This window comes from Myotis brandtii, unplaced genomic scaffold (assembly GCF_000412655.1).
Source record: "Myotis brandtii unplaced genomic scaffold, ASM41265v1 scaffold165, whole genome shotgun sequence".
NCBI classification, from domain to species: Eukaryota; Metazoa; Chordata; class Mammalia; order Chiroptera; family Vespertilionidae; genus Myotis; species Myotis brandtii.
In genome coordinates, this window is record NW_005356042.1 from 2,752,460 (window position 1) to 2,764,550 (window position 12,091).

The 12,091-nt window shown below is 46.2% G+C and overlaps 1 long non-coding RNA gene across 2 annotated transcripts in view; it reads right to left on the minus strand.

Annotated features, from left to right (window-relative positions):
• LOC106725442 overlaps positions 1-12,085 on the minus strand; it is an 18,044-nt gene extending 5,959 nt beyond the window's left edge. Inside the window, exons 1-3 of one of the 2 annotated variants that reach the window (XR_001361326.1) lie at positions 11,116-12,085; positions 8,172-8,606; positions 7,157-8,040 (exon numbers count right to left, since the gene is read on the minus strand). This is a non-coding gene — a long non-coding RNA (uncharacterized LOC106725442). Of the gene's footprint in view, positions 1-7,156; positions 8,041-8,171; positions 8,607-11,115 lie in introns of those variants that run through there. The other variant, XR_001361327.1, reaches the window with a different exon arrangement.
• Between the last annotated feature and the right edge of the window lie 6 nt (positions 12,086-12,091).

The window sequence follows — 12,091 nt, forward strand, 5'->3', positions numbered from 1 at the left end:
GGGGGACCCCCCTCCCCACCCCCCCAAGTGCACAAATTTTTGTGCACTGGGCCTCTAATATAATATAATATTATATTAGTTTCAGTTGTACAACATTTATATACCTTACAATGTGATACCCCAATAAGTCTTGTAATCATCTGCCACTATACAAAGTTATTAAGATATTGACCATATTCCCTGTGCTTACATCCCAGAGATAGCATGTTAAGTAAAATAAGTCAGACAGAAAAAGACAAGCATTTCATTTCACTTACATATGTAATTTAAAAGAAATAAAAATGGATTATTTGATTTTTTGATGTTGAGTTGTATGAGTCTTTTATATATTATAGATATTAAACCCTTTCACATATATCATTTGCAAATGTATTTTCCCATTCAGTAGGTTGACTTTTCATTTTGTTGATGATTTTCTTTACTTTTTAGTTTGATATAGTCCCATTTATTTATTTTTGCTTTTGTTGTTCTTGTCTGAGGAGACACATCTAAAAAAAATCATTGCTGCCCTAACCGGTTTGGCTCAGTGGATAGAGCGTCAGCCTGCGGACTGAAGGGTCCCAGGTTCAATTCTGGTCAAGGGCATGTACCTTGGTTTCAGGCACATCCCCAGTAGGGGGTGTGCAGGAGGCAGCTGATCGATGTTTCTCTCTCATCGATGTTTCTAACTCTCTATCCTTCTCCCTCATCTCTGTAAAAATTCATTAAAATATATTTTTTTAAAAACACAATAAAAAAAATCATTGCTAAGACCGATGTCAAAGAGTTTACTTCCTTTGTTTTCTTCTAGCAGTTTTTTTTGGGGGGGGGGTTGTTTGTTTGTTTTTTAATCATCACCAGAAGATATTTTTTCCATTGATTTTTATTTAGAGAGAGTGGAAGGGAGGGGGGAGAGAAAAAAACATCAATGTGAGAGAGACACATTGATTGGTTGCCTCTTGCATGCGCCCCACCGGGGCCAGGGATTGAACTTGCAATCCAGGTACATGCCCTTGACCAGAATTGAACCCATGACTCTTCAGTGCACAGGCTGACACTCTAACCACTTAGCCACGCCGGCCAGGGCACTTTTAAATGTTTTATGGTTTCAGGTCTTATATTTAAGTCTTTGATCCTTTTTGAGTTAATATTTGTATATGATATGAGATAGGGGTCCAACTTCATTCTTTTGCATATAAATATCCACTTGTCCCAGCACCATTTATTGAGGAGACTATTCTTTCCCCCACTGAATAGTCTTGGCACTCTTCTCAAAAACACCAATGTACCATAGATATAAAGCTTTGTTTCTGGGCCACCAATTTTATTCTGTTGATCCATATATCTATCCTATACCAGGATCACACTGTCTCAATTACTTTTCATTTGTAGAAGTTTTGAAATCAGAAAGTGTTTGCTATTCTGGGTTCCTTGAATTTCATATGAATTTAGGATCAGTATGTCAATTTCTACAAAGTAGCCCGCTGAGTTTCTTACAGGGATTGCATTGAATAAAATGAACTTTTAAATGGTAGATATTATTATGCTTCTGTTATTGTTCTATGGGAAATGATAATAAAGAAGCATTCACCAAGCGGTTTCATCAACTCAACTTTGAGAGTTCATAGATGTCAGTTGTGTCATCATCTGGGTTCTGAGTTGCCAAATTCTCACTATAGTGCTTCCTATGGGACCTTTTAAAACCATGCTTCCTTCTCTGTCCCTGTTCTACTCTTCCAGGTCAGGCAGCCAGCATTTCTAATCTACTTACTGAAGCATCTTCCAGAAGTCACTCCAGTCTCCTCTAAACCTTATCGAACTTGAAGTCAGGATCATCTCTCTAAAGCCCAAACATGACCTTATCTCTTCCTTTAGAAAAACATTTCAATAACTATTCATGTCCATCATGATAGAGTTAAAACTTCTTAGCAAATTTATAAGGCTCTTTTAAGTCTCACTTCTACTCATCTGCTGTTACCTCCTATCCCTCCTCAGTAGTACAACCCAACCCTGGAGTTCAGGCATGCCCGAAGTCTACAGTCCTGAACACACCAGGCACTTCAATGCCTCTGCACACATGTGACCTTTGTCTGGAATGTCTTCCCTTCTCATTTCTCTGGAAACTTTGATTCGACTTTGAAGACTTGGCTCAAACATCATTTCCATTCTTTTGTTGATGTGATGTGATGATGATGATAGAACAGGCATTGGATTAAAATTTAAACCATAAGAAGTAATTAAAATTAAAATAAATCTCATACTCTCAACTTCCAGTTTTGTTCTATCAGTTTTTCTTTATATATTATTAGGTGCATGCACATTTATGATTATTATATCTTCATAATGTACTGTCTCTTTTTATCATTATGAAACATCCTCTTTTCCGGTCATACTCTTTGCCTTGAATACTATTTTACTGATATTTTTATCGCCACTCTAGCCTTCTTATGCTTAAGGTTTACATGATATACCTTTTCTCATCTACTGAGGAGACAGCATATAATTGGGCCTTGCATTTTTTTAAATCCTCACCCAAGGACATGCTTATTGATTTTAGAGAGCAGGGAAGAGAGAGAGAGAACATCGACGTGAGAAAGAAACATCAATCAGTTGCCTTCCTGTAGGTGCCCTGACCAGGGATCAAACCCGAAACCTAGATATGTGCCTGACTGGGAATCGAACCCACAACCTTTCAGTGTATGGGACGATGTTCCAACCAACTGAGCCACACCGGCCAGGGCTGGGCCTTGCATTTTTATCCATTCTGTCAACCTCTTCCTCCAATTAGAATATGAGTCCTTTTCATTTAATATAATTATTTATATAGTTAGATTTAAGCCTATAATATTACTACAGTGGGGCCTTGACTTACGAGTGTCTCGACTAACGATTTTTTTGAGATACCAGCTGTCTCTCGGCTGATTTTTTGCATTGAGTTGATAGAGTAATTTGAGTTAATGAGCTCCTTAACGAGCTCGGTCTCAGAACGAATTAAACTCGTAAGTCAAGGCCCCACTGTACTTGTTTTTCCTTGCTGTTATTTTTTCTGCTTCTCTTCCTTCCTTTTAATTAACTGAATGTTTTATGATTCAATTTAATTTTTCTATTGGCTTTGTAGCTATCTCTTTGCTTTATATTTTATTGCCCCAGGGTTACAATATACATCCATAACTTTTCATACTGCTAAGAGTTTGTATTGCAACACTTCACATAAATTGTAGAAAGCTCGCAACTACATAAGTTCATTTATATTGCTTGGGCTCCTGTCTCCTTTCTTGGATTCCCCTCCCCACTTTCCCGTGACTGTGGTTGCCCTGAGCTGTGTCCTCTGGTTCATCAAGCCAATAGTATTGCAGATTTTTCTGCCAGAATTTTAGCTGCCCTACATGCACAGACTGGGGCCTGCCTTCGGGCTAAATGCTACTTCAGAAGAAAGAAATTTACTCTGCGATGTCCTTTTCTTCCAAATGTCAACTTCCCACCAGTATCTGCCTGCTTGTTTTTCATTCTACAGTATCTCCAGGTAGCTGATTTTAAGATTTTTGTCTAGAGTTTATGGTTGGATTTATTATTAGATATTTATGGATTTATTCTAAAGAAGTCTATGGCCAGAAAGAAAATAGCTAGGATTCCTTGATCCTGTTGTTAATGGGGTTTTTATTTTTATTCCATACAATAAGGAATTTTCTAACTCCCCACATTAGTCTTACTTTGTTTCCTTACTGGGAGAACTAATCCTCAACATTTACCCAAGTGCTATTCATGGGTTGTTCTATTTAATCCTCACAACTCCTCTGTGGGGAAGATGGCCTTATTATCCCCGTTTTACAGATGAGAAAACTGAGCACGAGAGGTGAAGCTACATATCAAAGTCACTGTGCATGAATGGTATTCAATGGGTAGCTCACTCCACAGCCTGTTTTCTTTCTTAATCTGGCTAGGAGACCTGGCTTGCAAAGAAGGCAAGGAATCAGGACCAAGGCCGTAGCTGCAGAGAGAAGATGGAAGGAGTCATCTCTGACTTTTATCTTGGCCTAGTTCTCATTAGTCATCCAAGTCAAAGGCCTATCCCAGGTAGGCATAACCGACAAAATCCACTCTAACTACAGAGAATTAAGTTGAAGAAGAGCTCACGAGGATGTTAGGAAGTTGGGAGGACCAGAGGATCCACGTGGAGGCTATGTGGCTGCTTACAATGCTCACAGCACCCCAGACACTGACCTGCCCTTCGCCTCTCTCGCTCATGCCCTGATGGCTCTCACCAGTGTGTGTGTCAGATCCTCGTCTCTCACTCATGCCTCATCCCAGCTGTGAGGGAGGCTGTGAGAGAGCATTTCTGGTGGGACATCCCTGGACGGTGGAAGGGTGTTCAAATGGTGCCGGGCAACCAAAGACTTCAATCGATGTGCACATTCCATGTCAATGAACCACTGGGCAGATCCCGTGTGACCTGCTTTTCTCATAATAATCTCTCCCAGCCAGAGGCCAGGACAACCCCTTCCTCTGCTGCCTGACTTCAAGTTTCCCCCGTTCAGAGAAAGCCAAGCTCTGTAAGCAGACAGTTTTATAGGAGCATGACTCATGCTGGTTTTCGTTTAACTGTTATTGCACCTTGGCGATGATTAGATGACTGCATGTGGAATGTAAGCTAGATTTTCTGATCAATTATAATAAAAATTGGATTCTAAAGATATGCTTGTTGAAACTCTCAGTTTGTTCAGCATCACCTCCAACTGCTGGCCAAGTAGACAAGGGTTTTATAACAGCGCTTCCCTAGTTCCCAGGACTCTGCACTGGGATCTGGGCCGTGGGGGGTTATCTAGCCAAAAGGGAGTGTCTGGCAGCTTAGTGGGTTATGTGCTTTCCAAGTGACCTTTGGAATTTTGACTGAAAATGGTAGAGACGGAACCAATTGGAGGGATGTGAAGGGGATAACCCTGCCCTGCCCGAAGTCCCTGAACTGCTAGATCAATATGGACAGGAAACTCAATTCCATATTTGAGGGAAATGGGCTCATGTTGTATAAGAGTTTTACAGGAACTGACTGGCTTACAAATTTTATTGGAGATAACAATGAAAAAAACAGTGTTGTTTGGGTTTTTATGATTATTTAATTCTGTTCAATTATATAAAAACTAAACTCCCTTCTCATTATCCTAAGGCTAGTGTTTTCAGGGTACATTTAGCAATCATATGTTTTGGAATTTTTTGAGCAATCCCCAATTCCTTATTTAATTATTGTTTAATCCTTTTAATATATCTTAATGTATAATTTAAAATTTTATAAAAATTGTATTTATTGATTGATTTTAGAGAGAGAGGAAGTGAGAGAAAGAAACATCGATTTGTTGTTCCACTCATTCATGCAGCCATTGGTTGATTCCTGCATGTGCCCTGACTGGGGATCGAATCTGCAACCTTGCCGTATCAGGATGACACTCCAACCAACTGAGCTACCCAGCCAGGGCTATAATAAAATTTTCTGACCCATTTGCAAGTCCTCTAGTTTCCCTGTTTATGTGTCCCTCTGAGATGTTCTAGGCAGAGATAAGCATGTAGGTAGAGCCTCCCCCTTATTACAAAAATGGAAAAGTACTCTGCACTGTGTGTGTGTGTGTGTGTGTGTGTGTGTGTATCGGAGCTCTTTTCATATGTGTTCACACAGATTTTCCCCCTCCTGTTTAACAGAAACACAAAGGATTATTAACCAACTATCTCATGGTTATTTAACCTGTCTTCTATTAATAGACAGACATTCCATCGTTTCCAGTCTTCTGCAATTATAAACAATGTTCTGGTCAATATCCCTGTATGGACCCCTCTATGTATATATGAGAGCTTCTGGGATTAAATTTCTATAAATGGAATTTCTGGTGAAAGGCAAATCCACCTTTAAATTAGACAGGTATTGCTAAAGTGCCCTCCAAAGAGGATGCTTCAGTATACCCTACCTGTTTGCTGTACCTATTTATCAGGACGGCACATTACCAAAGGTTTTCATCTTGACCTGTCAGACTAGTTTAGTTTTAATTTGTATATCTTTTATTCAGAGTCTTAGCACTTTTAAACATGTTTAAAATCATTTGCATTAACTATTGGTTAAAATAAATTGTGTACACCCACTTTCTTTTGAATTATGATTCTTTTTCACATTGATTTGTAGTTCTTTATATATAAATAAATGAGCTTTTCTCATTTAAAATAAAGATGACTTGTTATCTGTAGAACAGAATGTGATTTAGTGTCTATTACTAGGTATGGTTCCCATATGAGCAAATTCAAATTCACAAATCAGAAAACTATTCATTCTTAGACCATGTTTCCAGATTTTTTAATTTAAAAAATATGGCCATTAAAAAGTATTTTGAAGTTATTTACAAAGCTATGGAATCTATTGTATCATTATATATTTGTAGAGTACATTAAGGTGACTTTAAAGCATTTTATAGTTTATAAAACTATAAACATTATAAATCTATAAATTTAATGTGATTTAAAATATTTTTATAGTTTATAAAGCTATAAAAGTAATAAACACATACTTGTCTGTTTAAAAAGTCCAATATACGCCCTAGCCGGGTGCTCAATTGGTTGGAGCCTTGTCCCGTACACCAAAGGGTTATGGGTTCAATTCCAGGTCAGGGCACATACCTAGGTTTGGGGTTTGATCCCCAGTCAAGGCACATGCAGGAGGCAGCTGATAGATGTTTCTCTCTCCCTTCCTCTCTCTCTTAAAATCAATAAAAACATATCCTCGGGTGAGGATTAAAAAGCAAAGTATACGTAAGTGTATACATTTAAAGTGCAAGTTTTCTGCCTTCCTACCAGGGCAGCACCATTGTTCACAGTTCGGTGTGTATTCCTCCTAACTTTTTTCTATACACCCATAATATATATTTTAAAAATCCGTTCTCAAAAAGTGGGAGCTGCATGTTGTTCTGCAAGTTGCCTTTTTTTCCATTAAGGCTTTATCCTGGAAGTCAAGAATGGTACATTAGCAATTCTGTTTGTTAACTCCATAAGCTGACAGTCTATTAGCACAGACCATAGCGGGACCTGATATTAGTTTCCTTTGGGAGGAATTGAACAGGCTGGAACGGATAAGGAGTCTGGAAACAGGCAGCCAGCTGTGGGCAGCTTGTTTCTCCTGTAGCTCCAGTGTCTGCACTCAGGGGATGTTTTACACACAGTGTGGTGGGCATGAGACCGGGGAGCAGTACAATCACAAGGAAAGAGGGCTAGAACTGAGCCCTCTATGAGCCAGCACCCAAAGACTCTTGCTTTGATTTGCAATTTGGTTTCTTGCCTTCTTTAAGTTTTATTTGTTTGATGTTTTTTAAGATGCACCTTGAGGCATAAATCCTTGGAATCAGCAAAGAGAAGGAATGGGATCCAAATGGTTGGTGCACAAAAGTGGGCCAGGAGCCCGGCCCCACCTCCTGAGCAGTAGGGTTGTGAGGTCTACATGCTGGGGCGGCCACTGCCTCCCACGTGAGCCTGCAGGAGGCAGGCCTGTCCTCCCAGGTGGATCTGATGCCTCATGTCCAAGGACTAAGTCTTGCTCTCCTGGGCACCCTCCCAGCAGTGCCCTACAGATAGGGATGCTCTGGAGCCAAAGTGGGAGGAGAGGGGGTTCCAGGGCTGTCTTGTCTGGCTGAGAAGTTGTCGCTACACAAATGAGCCCCCTCCTGACAAAGGCACTTTCTGCTCAGCCAAGCCCCAGGGGTCTGCATCTGCCTGAGGGGCTTCTTTCCAGTTAGCCAGGAGGCACTGTGTAGACCCTCCAGGCCCTGGCAGTATTGCCACGCATGTCTTCAGAGGCTCCTGATACCCAGGGGGTTGGGTGTTCCCCAGCATCCTTTGGGGCCACCCTTGAGCACCCCTCCTAGGCTTGGGAAGAAGCTGAGTTCTGGGAGGATGGCCGGGTAAGGGTTTTCTTGAATAGAATCCATTCCTGTCCAGTCAACAAATATTTGAGGCTCTACCATATGCCAAGGCCTGTTCTAGCTCTGGAAATAGGCGGAACAGGACAGACAAGGTCCTGTCTGTGGAGCTGGCATTCTGGTGTGGGAAACAGACAGGGAACAAGTTAAAGAAGTAAACAAGACCATTTTCCAGAGAATGCTATGAGGAAAATAAAACACACAATGGCCTAAGGAGTGGGGGAGGGGTGGCTAGTGTGCAATTCATACCTGAGAGGAACCTCTTCAAGAAGGGGAGACTCAAATGACAGGAAGAAGGAGTCATGCCAACATTTCGGAAGAACATTCCAGGGAGCCAGCACAGCAAACTGAAGCACCCTGAGGCTGGGAGACACTAGGCTCTGCAAAGAGCATAGTTGGGAGCCAAGAAGAGTCTGAGGAGTAAGAAGAGGTGAGGGCCAAATCATGCAGGCCTTGTGGCCAGGTTGAGACATCACCCGTCTTCTTCCACATGCAGTGGGAGGTCACAGGAAGTTGAAGTAGGTGAGTGACATGATCCCAGCACATGTTCAACGGGTAACTCAGGCTGCTTTGTGGAGATGCTTGGGTTGGGGGAGGGGGGAGGCAAGGAGGACTGCAGGGACACTGGTTAGAGGCTGCTGCAGTGGTCCAGGCGAGAGACCATGGTGGCTGGAACTAGGATATCTGTGGAGAGATGGAGAGAAGGGATGAATTGGGGGTATAGGTTTGAAATTATTGCTGACACTTCCTCCAAAAGAAGCAGGGCCATGGGCCCCCAGACAAGGCCGGAAGCAGTGGTGTCACTGTTCTCCTGCTTGCACTGAATGAGAGCTGGCCCTGCCAGGGCACTGAGACCCTGCCCAGCAGACCCTCATACCACCCTTAGACTCAGGGACCCCCACAGTAGAGGACCCCCTTCATGCCTTCCTCTGGCCCTTCCCTTCCCTTGAAGTGAGGAGCTTATAAGGCCAAGGAACTTCCTGTTCAAACAGCCCCGAGGCAGCTGCCTGGGCCTACATGGGCCATGTTACCAGGCACTTGGCAGTGTGCACACCCCTGGCCCAAGAGGAGATGGGAGGGGGGCAGTTTCCAGTATGGGCAGTATTGGAGCCGTGTGCTGGGAATCCACACCCACCTGACTAAGGAACCTTCTGGTGGGGGTAGCCCCAGGGGTGGATCACAGTGCTCCCCTGCTAAAAGCTGCTTGGCGGAAGCCTGTGAGGTAGGTTCTCCCCTCACCTGGAGTGGCCTTGGCCAGAGACCCAGCTCCATCTTCGGATACAGCCTTATCTAGGCCCCTCCCTGGCAATCCCTGCACTCCAGCCGGGCAAACATCTTGTCCTTTGTTACCAGAACATGCCATGCACTCATAGCCTCTCCACCTTTGCACCTGCCATTCTGTCCACCTATCCTTCTAGCTAATTCCTGTTCATCCTTCAAAGTGCAGCTCAAAGGTCCACTGCTCCATGAAGCCCTCTCTGGCCTCCTTAGTCAGCTCCGGCTGCCATGACAAAGTGCCACACATTGGGTGGCTTAAATAACAGAAATTAATTTCCTCACAGTTCTGGAGGCTGGAAGTAGGAGGTAAATGTGCCAGGATGGTTGGTTTTCGGTGAGGGCTCTGTTCTCTGACCTGCAGACACCGCCTTCTCCCTGTGTCCTCACACGGGTGCCAGTGCATGTGCCCTTGGGGCAGGGCGGGGGGGGGGGGGGCTCTCCCTCTCTTCTCCTTGCAAAGCCACCAATCCTATCCGATTAGGACACCACCCTTATGACCCCATTTAACCTTAATCACCTCGTTAAAAAATACTATCTCTGGATACAATCACATTGGGGGTTAGGACTTCAACATATGAATGTGGAGGGGGACACACAATTTAGCCCATAGCACCTCCCCAAACAAAATCTGTTGATACCTCCTCCAGAGCCCCGCATTCACCAGGGCAGGGTGTCCCATTATCAATCACATGGTACATCAATCCTTCATCCCCATGTGTGTCTCCTAACAGACCTTTGATGAATTAATGGATGACATCCCTCTGCCCAGGCCCATTCCCTGCTCTTTCGGTGACACCTCCTCTGTGAGGAGGCCCTTCTCCCAGCAGACTGTGTGATGGCCTGTCTGTCTCCCCAACCCCAAGAGGGCAGAGGCCACTTCTCACTCATCTCTGGGCACTAAGCACCTTGCACAGAGCTGGCCTTGTGGGAGAATTCTGGTTCTGCTGTGGAAGGACCTGGGACCCTGGGTGTGGGCCCCTTGGGTGCCTCTCTCACCCCCACACACCCTATTAATAAAGCCTGATTCCACTGCTCCCCCAGCCCTGGGAGCCTCTGGCCCTGGCAGGAAACCAGGTGTAGACGCTGTGAACAGGATACTTCCTGGAGCCTTTTCCTTGCTTCTCCCCTGGGACTGCCATCACTCATGGCAATTCGGAAAAACTGAAAATCCCACTCCAAGTTTCCCTGCAGGCTCCACAGGTGCTGGTGTGTAAATGGGTCCTGCATCTGGCCAAGAGAGCAGCTCCTCGGCTCACACAGGTTATTTATTTAATGTATCTAGTTTTACTCCCTGTCCAAAAATATCAAGCTAAAAATATTTTGTGTCTGAGGTCTGGACTAAAAAAAATGAAGCAGTTGGGTCATTAATCATTGAAAATATGTTGAATAGGAACTTGATTAAAGCACAAATTGCTTCTTTACTGTGACCACAGTGGAAACCAGGCCGTGTTTTTGGCGCTGGCCTTGAGGGCTCCTGGGAGGGTTGTGGCTCCTTGCCAAGCCCTGGAAGGCCGCTGTCTGGGAGGGGGTCTTCAAAGCCCAGTGGGGCACTTCTCAGGCAGGCCCACCTCCAACCAACACCCAGGCAGCATCAGACCTGAGAGCACTAAGTCGAAAGGGCGGAGGGAGAGGGGTAGTGGCAGGAGCGACTTTCGGCCCCATGAGGCCCCCTGCGAGCCCTCCTGTCCCCACGATCCCCACATAGAATGCGCGAGGCTCCACGTGGCTGGGGAGGCGCGCGGCCATAAACCCCTTCAGCCGGCAGCAGTGAGTGCGGAGGCGGCGCAGCGCCCAGAGGGCAGCAGCCCTGGCCGCCTGGCTCCCCAGGATCTCGGGGAACTCCGCCCTGCAAACCACCCAGCAAGGTTCTCCCTGGGCGCTCCCTCGACACCTCTGCGCCCGCCTTGGAGCCCACCTGAACAGGGATTAGGGGAGAGGCCAACGGATTCCAGCCCGTTGACAGCCAGCCCTCTTCGGGATCCCCGTTCCGGAGGCAAGTTCTCCTCCCCCTTCAGAGCGCTCCCCTCGTCCCGGTACCCCAGCCCCGGAATCCAGCTCCGCCCGTCGCACAGGGAAAAATTGGCCGCCCCGCGCGGGGTAGCCGTGCCAGCCCCGCGCGCTTAGCAACCCTAGCGCTCCGGCTAGAAGAAATAATTAAAAAGAAAAAGTTTTCCAGCCCAGGCGGTCAGACCGGACAAGTCCACCAGGCTCCCTGGCCGCGGCCGCCTCCCCTTCCCTCTGCTCCCCGCGGGGTCCTAGTGCCCGGCGCCGCGGAGCCCGTGACACCCCGAAGTACTGCCAGAGGCAGAGCAGGGAGAGGTGCTACACGGAATCGGTGGGTGACCAGAGATAAAGACGCTCAATCACCGCGCTCCGGGCCTCTCCACACGGTGGTGTGCCCTGGGCCGTATCTTCAAAACTGTTCTCTGCCTCCCACCCCCACCCCGGCTCCTTCTCCACGTCGCCGCCTTCCAGAAACCCCGATCCCGGACAAGACTGGCTCTAGCTTTTAAAGCGAGCAGGCGCCACAGTAGCTCGGAGACCAAGACTGCACTCCACCAACCCCCTGCGCGGCGGCCGGGTGCTGCTGGAATGCCGGCCTTTGGCTGGAAGTGGGTGTCTTGGGGAGGCTAAAGAAGGGGGGCCCGCCACCGACCACGTGTGCGTGGGGGCGACAACTCGGCCGAGGATGGGGCACCGCGTGCGGGTCACGGCTCTGCTCGCGGCTCAGGGGCCAGTGGGCGTTGCGGCCCGGCCTCTCCCGCCAGCGCAGCGCTCCAGCCCCACTTACCGGCTCCTCCTGAAGGCAGGCCCTAAGACCCAGGAGGCGCCACTCGTCGTCGCCGATAGTCGGACACTAGAGGGCGACAGCTGCTCCGATATAAATGCGG